This window comes from Trachinotus anak, unplaced genomic scaffold (genome assembly GCF_046630095.1).
Source record: "Trachinotus anak isolate AG129_WGS33_773 ecotype Australia unplaced genomic scaffold, CSIRO_AGI_Tana_v1 ptg000028l, whole genome shotgun sequence".
In the NCBI taxonomy this organism is placed as follows: Eukaryota; Metazoa; Chordata; class Actinopteri; order Carangiformes; family Carangidae; genus Trachinotus; species Trachinotus anak.
The window spans coordinates 20,656,296-20,668,876 of record NW_027273879.1 but is presented as its reverse complement, the minus strand read 5'-3'; the positions used below and the strand labels follow the sequence as shown (position 1 = coordinate 20,668,876).

At 38.3% G+C, this 12,581-nt stretch overlaps 1 protein-coding gene across 2 annotated transcripts in view; it reads left to right on the top strand.

The window, feature by feature from the left end:
- Nucleotides 1–1,099: 1,099 nt before the first annotated feature.
- The window catches only part of syk (spleen tyrosine kinase), a 42,596-nt gene continuing 31,114 nt past the window's right edge, over nt 1,100–12,581 (top strand). The window contains exons 1-3 of one of the 2 annotated variants that reach the window (XM_071465803.1): nt 1,100–1,297; nt 4,338–4,401; nt 5,346–5,422. The gene's annotated coding sequence lies outside the window, so the exon portion shown is untranslated. Of the gene's footprint in view, nt 1,298–4,337; nt 4,402–5,204; nt 5,253–5,345; nt 5,423–12,581 lie in introns of those variants that run through there. The other variant, XM_071465806.1, reaches the window with a different exon arrangement.

Below are 12,581 nucleotides of genomic sequence, written 5' to 3'. Positions count from 1 at the left end.
GCCCAACTGTAGTAAGAAAAGCAGCCTCTCAGAGCAGAGATATTTGGATTGTTGAGTATTGTAGTGTCTCTCATAACATCATCTCTTACTTGTAAATAACAGAAAAGATCCACTAAATCTTATAGATTAGAGATCCCTTTAGTTACCTAAAGTGGTCAAAAATCGGGGTTATCACTTATTTTAGTGAAGACAGAGGTGATTGAAGACCTGCCCTCTAATCTTTTTCTTGTCTAATCGTCAATGCAGACTGTAATTGGGTTATTACTGGCAGGTTTCACAGATTTAAGGTTTTTAATAGATAATAATTTGTAATTATACAGTCCCTATATCAAGAGGGATGCTGCCAATAAGGTCAATGTCACCTATAAGGGGATATATTATTATATCATATATACATCTGCTGGATATATGAGTTTATAACAAATATGAAATATTCATAGGATTTTTTTATATGTACATTATTAGATACATACGCAATAGAATATAATAAACATATAAACAGGATGAATTTTTATATGGTAAAATATGTGGCAGTTATATATGTTAACTATATATTTAAATATATATATACTGGTTTATTCAAACAGTATACATTTTAAATTCTATATGCTTATGTATATATTTCTTAATAATGTGCTCATTCATTTTAAACATGTCTATGTTCCCATTCTGGGAAAGCGGTCTCAGACTTTTGGACCCCACTGTATATAACATCAACATATATTGACAGGCTGTGGGATGGATATATATTTATGTTACATATCTGCAATATAAGCTTACATACTTAAACGCACATATTTGTTTGCGCTAGACATATGTGTCAATATATGAAACTGTTCCAATTTCTAATATGATTTGATGTAATTTTCACACATATGTTTTTAATTTATATGTACTTTTTTTAATGGAAATTCAATATATGCACATATTACATTACATGCTGTGCAGTTAAGCTTAAAAGCTGAAGGAAAAAGTCGGACAGTCTGGTGATTTATTTCAGCCAGTATCATTGGCCGGCTGAGTGAGCTCGTTGTCTCTGACTCCGGACCAATAGGAAATGATCCTGGAATCTGGCAGCTCCGGAACGGAAGCACATATTGAGCATCTATAAACATTTAAAAGCGGTGATAAAAGGATGCTACTGCCGAGCCGTGGAAACAGCGCCAGTCCCGTCCGCCGCACAGAATCAGACTCATCTCCCGCACGAACACCCTGAAGTTGCGGGCGACCTCACACAACCGAAACAATGGGGTGACGGAGCGCGACTGCTCGGGGTAAATGGACTGCGCTCCTCAGGGTGAGTATGTGACCGCCAAGGTCGATCCATTTGACCGCATCACTCTGACAGTTTCATGTAGAGGGCATCCGCCAGGTTGGCCATGATTTATTCAGCAGTGAATAAGATACAGCAGAGATGGAGGAGTGTGTTTAAAAAACGAGTTAAACTGACAGACCCTTGTCCCAGTGGAGAAATTTAGCGACGTATGCAATGCGGAGGTGCAACATACCAGGGACCCTCGTCCTGCTATGCATGTGGGGAATCTTGTGCAGGGACGATTTTAAAGGCGTAATTCTATAAATATGAGACTGGATATGACTTATAATGTAAATGTAAAGATGAAGCAGAAGCGAGATACAAATAACAAATAGCCTACGACATACAGAAATGTAATGTATGACGTATATGTCCCTATATCGAGAGTGATTTTACAGCATCATCTATGAGGGGATGTATTCTAATCATACACAGTATACATCCTCTAGATATATGAGGATATAAGTTTATAGCGTATATGAAATACCTATAGCAAAATATGTACATATATTAAAAAATATCTATATGATGAATTTTTAGACAGTGTTATATGTTCCATATATGTTAACAATATTGAATTTATATATGGAAGTTTATTAATTCAACATACATATAAAAATATATCTATATGTTAATGTATGTTTTTCTTACTAATTTCTCATTAATTTTAAACATGTCTATTTGCCATACTGGGAAAGTGGTCTCAGTGGTCTTTTTAACCTTAAATTATATAACCTCATCATATATTGACGAATTTGGGATGGATATATGTTTATGTAACATATGTCTAAAATATAAGGAAACATACTTAAACATACATATTTGTATGAGCTAGACATGTATGTCAATACATTAAATTGTTCCAATTTCTAATAGGTTTCATAGCCTATATACTTTTTACATATATATATGTATTTTATATGTACATATATTTAATATGTGGAAATTTAATATCTATATATCTATATCATATGTTCACATGGCTGTTGTTGTAATAATCAGACACAGAGCACAAAGAAGAGATCTCATTAAAACTTCTCATATTTCACATTGTACTTTGAATTAAAAGTATGTACTATGGTTTAATACCTGGCTCCAGGTTTGCTGTGTGCTGTTCACTTTGTGGGGGATTGATTGAACACATATTGATTTAGAAATATGTGGCATGGAGTCCCATTTTCTACCTCATCACCTCATATTGGACATTCCAGTTCCATCTGAATAGTTCTCTTATTTAAAAAGTCCCTGATTCCCTTTAAACACATTTCAATCAAAAACTTTTTCTACATTAAAGAACACGGCTGCCATTGTTTCTTTATCAACTTACCTTGTATTCCAAACAGAATACTTGACACTCTGACACCTAAATATTAGCAGCAGCTTCTTTAAATAATACATTCATCTTTCATTCACAGTGCACTTCATAAGTTGCATCATGTGACGATCCAGCTGGGGTTGATCGAGCCCCGGCTTGTGTCCAGGCAGTGCTGCCCCACACAGGGCTCTCCTCTTCTGATCCACAGCCAACTTGAAGCAACCTCTGCTGCTTCTGTGGCCAACTTGATGATGTAGTGCCTATGGGCCTTGTGATGCCCAGCATACTGTAGGCCCTGCAGTGGGAGTTACCTGCAAACCCACTGCATTCCACCTCAGTGGGCTTGCACCTCACATGCCACTTGTTACCCTGGTATGCTTCCACTAGCTGAGCCTCTGCCCTCTTACTCTCTCTTGTTGGCCTCCTCAGTGCATTCCTCTTAAGGTCCTGTGAGACGCAAGGGAATTTTCTGCTCGGGAACTTCTGAGATCAGCATCAAGTCTGGCCTTAGCTTTGTTGTGGCAGCAGGTTCTGGGAACTTCAGTTGCTTCTCTAGGTTGACTTTCAGCTTCCAGTCTTGTGCCATTGCTAGCAGGCCAGAGGAGGTGGTCTTGGCATCTGATGCTGGCTTCTCCCCAGCCAATCTATTTCACTGGGTGGAGGCAAATGTAGCAGCTAATCCCACTGCAGAGAGGGCCTCTTGCCCAGGGCTTTGAACAGCCTCTGAGGATGTGCTCTAGGGTCTGGTAACTCTACGCCGCAAGAAGAACCAGTCGGATGTGCTTGGTAGACGTTGGATACAGCCTGGATTAAGAACTGTATTAGATGGGACTCATCTGTTCAGAGTTCAGTCCATGAGACTTTGTGCTCCACTGCTTGCTCCAGTCTTGTCCAGGGTAGTTGTTACACTTCTATCTTGTCTGCTTGGAGTCTGCTTGGAGGAGTGCATGTGTAGTTGGTGCCCTTGTGGTAGTGGCTACGTGGACTGGTGTAGACAAGTCCACATGGACACAGCAAATTGGAGGGTACACTGACGTCCGCAGAGAGCCTCGCGTACACCCTCTTATGATGATGTTTATGTTACATGCACCCTAGGGGAGCCTTAGGTGTACGCAGATATGGAAAGTATAATACTGGTTTAAGTTATGTGTGATGTCATACATCACCTCACTTTAGAGTTCAGGGGTCACATGGCATGTGTGTCCAAGTTTAGCCAGTAATGGTTAAGTCAACATACTGCTAAAACTGTCATGTGGAATTGTTGGCAAATAAAAGTCTTAAATATATTCACAGTAGTTGTCAGAGTTTATTTAGAGAACTTCAGAACATAACAACCAACATGATCTATTTATACTGTAAAAGTATTGTGCTCAACAACACAACAACCACATCGACCCACCAGGAATCTTCCCGTGACTTCTGAGTGTCAAACTGCAACTACATTGGATGAAAGAGCAGATACTGCACAGATCACTGGAATCATTTCTCTGTTTCTCCCTCTCTCACTAATGTTGTGTGGGGTAAATAAAAATAAACACACACGTTTGTCTAAATGGGTTCATAACTCTTAACATAAATCAGTTAATGGTTTCAGTTGACCCACCAACTTTATGTCCAATAGGATGTTAGTTTAAAACGTCATTCCCTCAACATGTTTTTCTATCGGCTGCCCGCTGTCCCTGTTAACACCATGACTTTACACTTCAGAGCCGCTGTCTGCTGCAGCATCACGACGCTTCCTCTGCTCATGGAAGACGACTGCTGAGGTGAAGTGAGTGAAGTTTTCATGCCATATGTTTAAACAGCAACCAAAAGTGTGTGTGTGTGAGTTTTTCACTTACATTTACTTAGCTTGCGAACTTGATTAATTTTAGATAACTTTACAGCTAACATTACTATGGAAAATTCTAACCGTGGTACCAGTGTGTTTAATGCAGTTAACCTAAGTCTGAGAGAAGACTGACAGGTGTATCTGGAGGAACATATATTGTATTCTCCAATTTATAAAACAATATTGTTTCTGGAGGTTATGTCTAAGAAAATGAGGTCTTGACATCTTTTATATTAGGACTGGACTAAATGTGTTGACGACATCAGATATTCATTTTTTTAATGGACGGAGTTAGTATTTCACATTTAAGCTGGTACCTTCAAAAGAAGAAGAATGGAGAGAGTACCAGTGTAACAGCGGTAACCACAGAGTATTGGTTTGTATAATGTTAAGTGCAGAAATGAACCAGGGAGAAAATCTGACAAATAACCGTGAATTACAGCTGTCCCATTACAGGTGTCCCAGATGATGAGCTCAAAAAGACAATCAGAAAAATCCTACCTACCAGAGAACATTATTCTGACCAACAGTTTGACAGGAGAGAGTGTGAGTCTGTGATAGCCAACCTACACAAATGTGGGTTTTAGGCATTACTGCATTTCATGTTTCACTCATTTGAAAAAAAAAGCTTCAGTCATGAGGACTCTCACCTCCCTGGAATAATGGCATCTCATGGGAACCTTCCTCATAAGAAGAGTGTAAAAGTCTTGCCTACCCTCAAAAAGTCTTTTTCTCCAGAACAGTGATGACGCAGCCTCACATAGCACACCACAAACCATAAACAGTTAAAGGTCAGTATTACAGTCAGTCATGATAGTTCAGCTGTGACCTGATCCTGTATCACAGTGCAGCACTTTGATTTTGTTATGTTGTTAATTTTGCAGGATTCCTTTGCCTTTTGACTAAAATCAACAGCGAGATATGGCTGCAGAAAGGAACAGGAATGATGCAGATGAAGACGGTAATGATTTTACTGCATGCACACACACTACTCCACGTACACACACACACACACACACACACACACTCTGGGTCAGTTCCAATGCCCACACAATGTGCCACCTGAAACATGCAAACACACACTGCATAGAGAAATCAGCCCATGCCCTGATGGTGCATGGGCTGATTTCCATTGTTAGACAAGAAATCTCCTACCCAGCATGAGAAGAACCCATTCAATGTAGATATAGGAGGAATTGTGCCTTTCCCTGCACAGCGGTGATTGCAAAATGTACATTCATCTTAACTAGATCATCTTTATATGTCTAGTTTAAAGTTCCTAAGTTGGGTTTCCTTATTTATAATGTTTGATTGGTTGGATGGTCGGGCCCCAAGATACTCACGTTTTGGGACATTAAGACCAAATTATTTTTTAGCCCCAGAATCTAGAGGAGTAAATAATGGATAGCAACGCAGGGATGGAGTATCTAGAATGCTAACAAGGGTCAAAACATCATCTGCACAGAGCATCACCTTATGTGATTTGGGACCCCACATACACCAGGAAAATTAGGATCTGCTAATGTTTCTGGAGTGACGGCAATAATGGCTGGTGATTCACTCAGGGTGCATAGAGCTACTTTTATTCAGTTGAGCTTGTTGTGTGTTCAGTGGCTATTTTCACTGTGCTCTATAAGGGTTGTAGCCGAACTGAGGCTGCAGGTGTGGCTTTCTGTTTGTTTTGGTCTGAGATGCTGGTGGTCTAGTGCGACATCTAGTGGCTGTGACGATCACTTACAGAACCTTTAAGGAAGACAAATAAGGAGAAATCTGATAGTAATAAAATACCACTATAATTAATTAATTAATTATTAAATTTTATTTTCTGCTTTAAAACATCACTACTTTAGTTCATACTGACAGACTTCAACTCAGTTCTTTTTTTTCACACTGCATATAGTCCAAATACATCTGACAGTTAGGTGTTTTTTGCACACTTTCATCACTAGGAATTGATACATTTAAAAAAAGGTTACTCTTTATTCCTGACTGGGTTTTGTAGTTTTTGGAGGGATGAGGATTTGTATAGTGTTTTTTTTTTGTAATAAAACATTGGCACAAATTAATTTCTAATTAATTAAAAACACACAATATTATAAAATCTTAAGATTAATTTGACAACTAGGTTTGTAATCAAAATATTTTGACAGAGTCACCTCCTCATGAACTCTCATTCAGAATCCACAATGTAATGTTGGTGCTCAATGACCTGACATCAGTGACCTTCAAACTGACCACAGTGTCTCCTCTGTGTGAGGACATGGTGAAACACTTTGTATCAAGTTGTGAAGCAAGAGTCGAATTCCAGAGAGGTGAAGTTAGGAAGGTAAATAAAGCAGAAGAGTTACAGTTTCATTAACTAATGAAACTGTAAACAATTTGGGGCAATAAGAGGAAAGGAAAGACTTCTTATCTTTATTTTACCGTGGCTTCTTGCTCTTTCATCCTGACCACTGTGAAGGCCTGGCCAGGATAATTTTTCCAGCGGCCACCTACACACAATTCACCTTTGTGTAGTGCATGTGCAAAAGCCAAAGGCAGCTGTTACTGAGTGTTCACACAGCAACATCATTATCATGGATAAACCTGCTGAATTGCAGCCTGAGAAAGAATCACCATGATCATACTAAAGCAGTTATTGTTCCCAAAACCAAAGCTGATATTCCAGCACTTTCCCATGAATAGTGGAGTATTTTCGTTTTTTGGTTTACCTCTGAAAAAGAACACACTTTCTGCAATAAACTGGCATGTGACTTTTTTGTATTATATTCTGTTATGATATTATTTCACATGCACAGTGTCAATTTGATCATTTTTTACAAAGTAGTTTGAACTACCTTTTCTTAGTAGCTTAAGTTAAACAAACTAGATTTCTCTCCTGGGTAGCTTTGCAGCAACATCTTCCAGTGTGAAGTAATTGGTTGGTTGCACGGTTATGCTTTCAAAGTAGCTTCCTCAACGCAGTTCACACAGGTTATGTAAAAACCATGGAGTGTCACAACCAGTCCTCCAACCTGAACAACCATTTAGGTTGTTTTTTTAACCCCCTGATACGACCATGGATGGATACGAATCATAGGCAATAGTATGTTCCTGTCCCACCGGAGGCTGCGCTTTCAGGACCGCAGTTCTAGGACCCTACTTTTTCACACCACTGCCACCGAGTGAATAGGAGCACCAGAGGCTGAATTCAGAACCGCAGTTTCAGGACCATGGACTGCAAAAATTACCATAAAGGTTTATTCCACCCAAATACTACTTTAGGTCTTAGGGTTGCTAAGAATTGCATATTGGGCAGTTCGTGTGATGGCATAATTAGGTAATTATCAGGTAAAATGAAGATGGAATCATGTGCTAAGGCTTTTGAGGTCACAAGATCTCAAGAGGATATTTGAAAGGTTGGAGAGAGACAAGACACAAGGACAACTCTTGGGACAGATTCAAGTTAACTGTATATATTTATTATACAATAATGAATGATAACAAAGAGATGAACGACCCACGCAAGTGTAGGTGGAGGACACTGGAGTATGAAGGAACCTCAATGACTCCTGAAAGAGAGAGGGAGAGAGAGAGAGAGCATATTCACATTTGACTTTTCCTGACCCATCAATACTCAAACCAGTTGGTAGGTGACTTAACCAGTTGGCCTACAGTATATACAGTAAAATAACACAGTTATATGAATTATAAAAATGACCAAGTGATGTTGATACCAATTTAATACAAATTTCCCCACAGCTATGTTTTAATGTTCCTAATATAAAGCAGAACAGATTATAAGAGCAGCCAGTATTATGTTCCTGCAGTAGCTCAAAGGCTGCAGTTTCAGGTCATCAGGTCAGGCCTGACTCCTGAAATAGTGCCCCTACAGCTGGATACTGGACCTTAGTTGTTATGGTTACAACAATAAACACACAGACTGTACAGAGAGCGATGTGCCCGCCTTCGTGCCCATGGTTACAATAATAACGGTTATGGCTTGGTTAGATTTAGCCTGTAAAGCTACTTGGTTAGTTTGAGGAAGAGTTGGTGATTTGGGTTAAAATAAGTACTTCCTCAACATTAGACGATTGTTGTCATGGTTACCATAATAACAATGTGGCTTGGTTAACTTTGTCAATGGATCATGGATAATTGAAAGAACATAAACTTCTGGTTTCACATGGTGATCGTACACCACTCTCCTGTGTCATATTCCTGGGTTTTGTTGACCCATTCATCACCCCAACCTTACACTACGTCACCACGCTTTTCCTGTCATAATTACGGCGGCCGTTAGATGTCACCCATGGATGTATTCACCCCACAACAAAATGTAACTTAACTATGGGTCATAATAACCTTCTCCACAAACGACCTACGGGCTTGTTTTTTTTATGGTAGGACAGTCTCTAATATTTACTACATATATTAATGCTTTTGCTCTTTATCTTGATCACATACATGGGTAGAGTAAGTATAAACAGTAGAGCTGATCCTACTTGTCATTTGCTCATTTTGATTTTCTCATAGTTTTCTCATTTTCTCATTATCTCATTATATTATCTCAGTTTTTGTCTCTTTTCATTCATTTTTCTTAATGTTATTTAAAACACAGTGTCACTTTGTCACCTAAGTTGGACTGTAGTCACTGACATATCCATTGTTCCTTAGAGACAGAATTGGTTTTTGCTCTTAAAAGTTAGAGGGCGGTGAGAAACACAAAATGTTGATGATATTTAAAAATAGAAAAGCAGACCTGACAGAATCAAAAAGAAAGAGCACGACCTCAACTCACAGCAACGGACACAGTGTAGTGCAGTTTGAACCTGAATAACTCATTCCACAATTATCCCCTGTGCAGAACTGTTCTGCCCTTTGCTCACATTTGTTTGTTCAAATTAACATAAAAGAAATTATATTTAAATTAAATTGCCATCTGTATTGGTTTGTAGTTATATTATTATTTAAAATATATCAGACTCAATGTCACACTTATTTTGATCTTTTTTAAGTTCGGATATTAACTGATCAAAATATGCTTTGGTTGTTGTTATTTCAACAATGCTGAAACACGATCAGCATGATGAGCTTTTCTGCCCATGCTAAGCTAACTGGGTGTCTCTACCTGTGTGCACTGGTTAAACTGGAAACCATCCCAGTGGTGGGGTTGTTGCTTCACAGTCATGTGTGATGGTGCTGTTGTTCCACAAGGTGGAGCCACATGGACTGAAGTTATGGGTGAATGATCAGTGATCCTCCAGCAGTGAAGTTTTTGTCAGTAAAATACAGGTAAATTGATAAGAAGTTTCACAATATCATAATTACATCTTAACAAAAATAAATCCCACCCTCAAGTTTCTGCTAAATGCAAAACGAGGACATGTCATGACCTGTCATTACTAGAGCTCCAGAGAGAACCCTGAGAGAGGAGATGTAAAACTACACTGAGATGGTTTTCAGTTCTTAAAACCATAAATATATCTTCTGATGGAGATCAGCACTTCAGATAAAACACCAGCGTTATGTCCCGTCTAGGGGTGGCCAAGACAAAACATGAATACCTAAACTTTCCCAAGTCCCAAGTTGCCATAGGAACAAATCACTAGTGGTACTAGAGTGGATTCCAGATTCAGGGTGGACAAAGGCCAAAATACAGTTTTAACAAAACACCAACATAATGTAACCAAATATAACAAAACCAAATTACAACACCTCAACTTCCTAACTAACAAGAACAGGAAAATGGTAGTCCACCACTACAAACTTTTAAAATGCAACAAGGTTCTAGACATGGCAAAAGTTACATGGCCATAGACAATAGTGTGGCCAGTTGGGACAGGATGAAGATGCAGTTCTCTGCCATCTTAGTTCCTTATGTTTGAAGAACATCCGACAGTAAATCAGCTGGAAGCATCATTCATTCACATGTCACACCAACTTTCAGGCAACAGAAGAAAAAAAACATATCCAACCAAAAATTGAAAAAATAAAAATACGAACGCAGTCACAGCAACTAGAACACCTTTGAATTGAGACCTATGGCCCTTTAAGGCCACATTTAACTGTGGCCAGAACAGCTGAGGAAGTGAAGACACTTCACTTCCTTCAGTGGGACAAGATGTGTGTAGTTTGACACAGCTACAGTACAGTATAAAGACCACAAAATGCAAAGTGCGCATAATATGGTGAGATTTTCCACTCCTCAGTGCATCAGCTCCAAACAAAGCTGAAGCACCTCACCTTGAAGATGAACTAAAATCTGCTTGTAGCCTGTTTAGTTTGAAATGTCACAGTGTTGCACAATCCCTTTCATGCCATGTTGCTTTTTGGCTTTTCACACTGACACTGTGATGAAGTTCGTTGCAGCATGATCCAGAAAATCATACTTGACTCAAATGTTTGTTTTTTTTTTAGCTTGTTTAAAGAAAATACAGCTTCAGAGATGAAGAAGAGACTCAAACATGTTTTTCATGTGTCATAAAAAAAATAGAAAAGCATCTTCTGAGGAAAATGTGTGATTACTGTACACATTTATTTCATTTTATTTTCAATGATTTTATAGACATGAGAAAATTCACTGTGAAGTTTATGTATTGACTTAGTAATAGATGTAATGGAAGTGCATGGGGGGCTTAAAACACTTCTGCATTAGGATTAGGGAGAATTTGGGTTTATATCATCATAGTTGACAAATGGAGGACTTTGAGACTGGAATGGAGTTTAGCTTTTGTCTTGTTAACATTTAAATGTAAGAGATATGTGGCTTTAAAAACTCAGTAGAAGATGCATGTGGTCACAGTAATGATGGAAATACATGTATGAAATGTTGCTCAGGTGCTAGAATGTAGTAAGAACAGGTCACACAAACACATATAAACACTTGCAGAGTGTGGACACACATTTATATTTTTATGTTTGTGAGAATGCACTGACAGAATTGCCTACAGCCCCCAACTCTAATGTTAACCGTTACAACTGCAACCCTTAACCTTAAAGCTATGCTTAAACCTTAATCCAGAATTCAGGCTTTAATTTTCAAACTCACCAATGAGGAAGTCTAAAGTCTAAAACCGTCCAACACTTAGTTTCAAAGTTACACACATGTCAGCTCTGCTGCTGTAGTTACTGGAAAATCATTTACATGAATTTGTGAATTTCATTGAAGTGAAACTGCATTTTTGGATACACTGCTAATCGGCTTCAGCGGTGGTGCATGTGTTTCACTGACACTATGTTGTGAGTGTGAACACACCAAAGGCAGCTGGCACTTCCGGAGTGGTAAACATGTTCTGGCAATGACACATGACTGACTGACTGGCCCTGCAGCTTACACTGCTCAGTGCTAACACACACACACACACACACACACACACACACACACACACACACACACACACATGGAGTCAACATGTTCTTCACAGAGGTGCCTGTAAGTGAAAGTGTTGGACACAGAACCTGTTATGACTGAAGCAGGAGACAAATATATCAAATGGAAAAAGGAAAGGTAACAATATGTTACAAATCCATTGAGTTGATTAATTAATATATCTGTCATTTAAAGATTAATTGAACTAAAACAAGTGAGGGTTAGTTTTACAGTCTGGTTAGTCAACAATGGTTGAAAATTAAAGAAACCTCTGCCTCATGGTGTCACTTGTTATAAATGTTAATTGATTTTCTCTTCTGCGTTTAATCTCAGAGGTAAATGTTGCACTTTTTACTCCACGACTGTACCTGACGGCTGTAGCTGCTTATTAGTCGTCAGATTCACATTTTTTATCCAGAACATATGAAAAGCTTATATGATATATGTGATTTATACAGATTGAACTTGACAAGCTGAAACATATAAATGCTACTTATTAATGGATCTGTAATAATGATAATAATCAATAATATAAATTAAATAATGTGTCTAATATAACCCTGTATGATATTCTGTATGATACATTTACTTACATTTACTTAAAGGCATGACCTTTACTTGTAAAGGAGTATATTTACACTGTAGTATTACAACTTTTATCTATACTGTACATCATACATATACGTGGTTGTCTTTTTGTCATATTTAGTAATGCAAATATATTGAAACCTAATCAAGACCAATGATAGAAAATAGTAAGTTAATACAC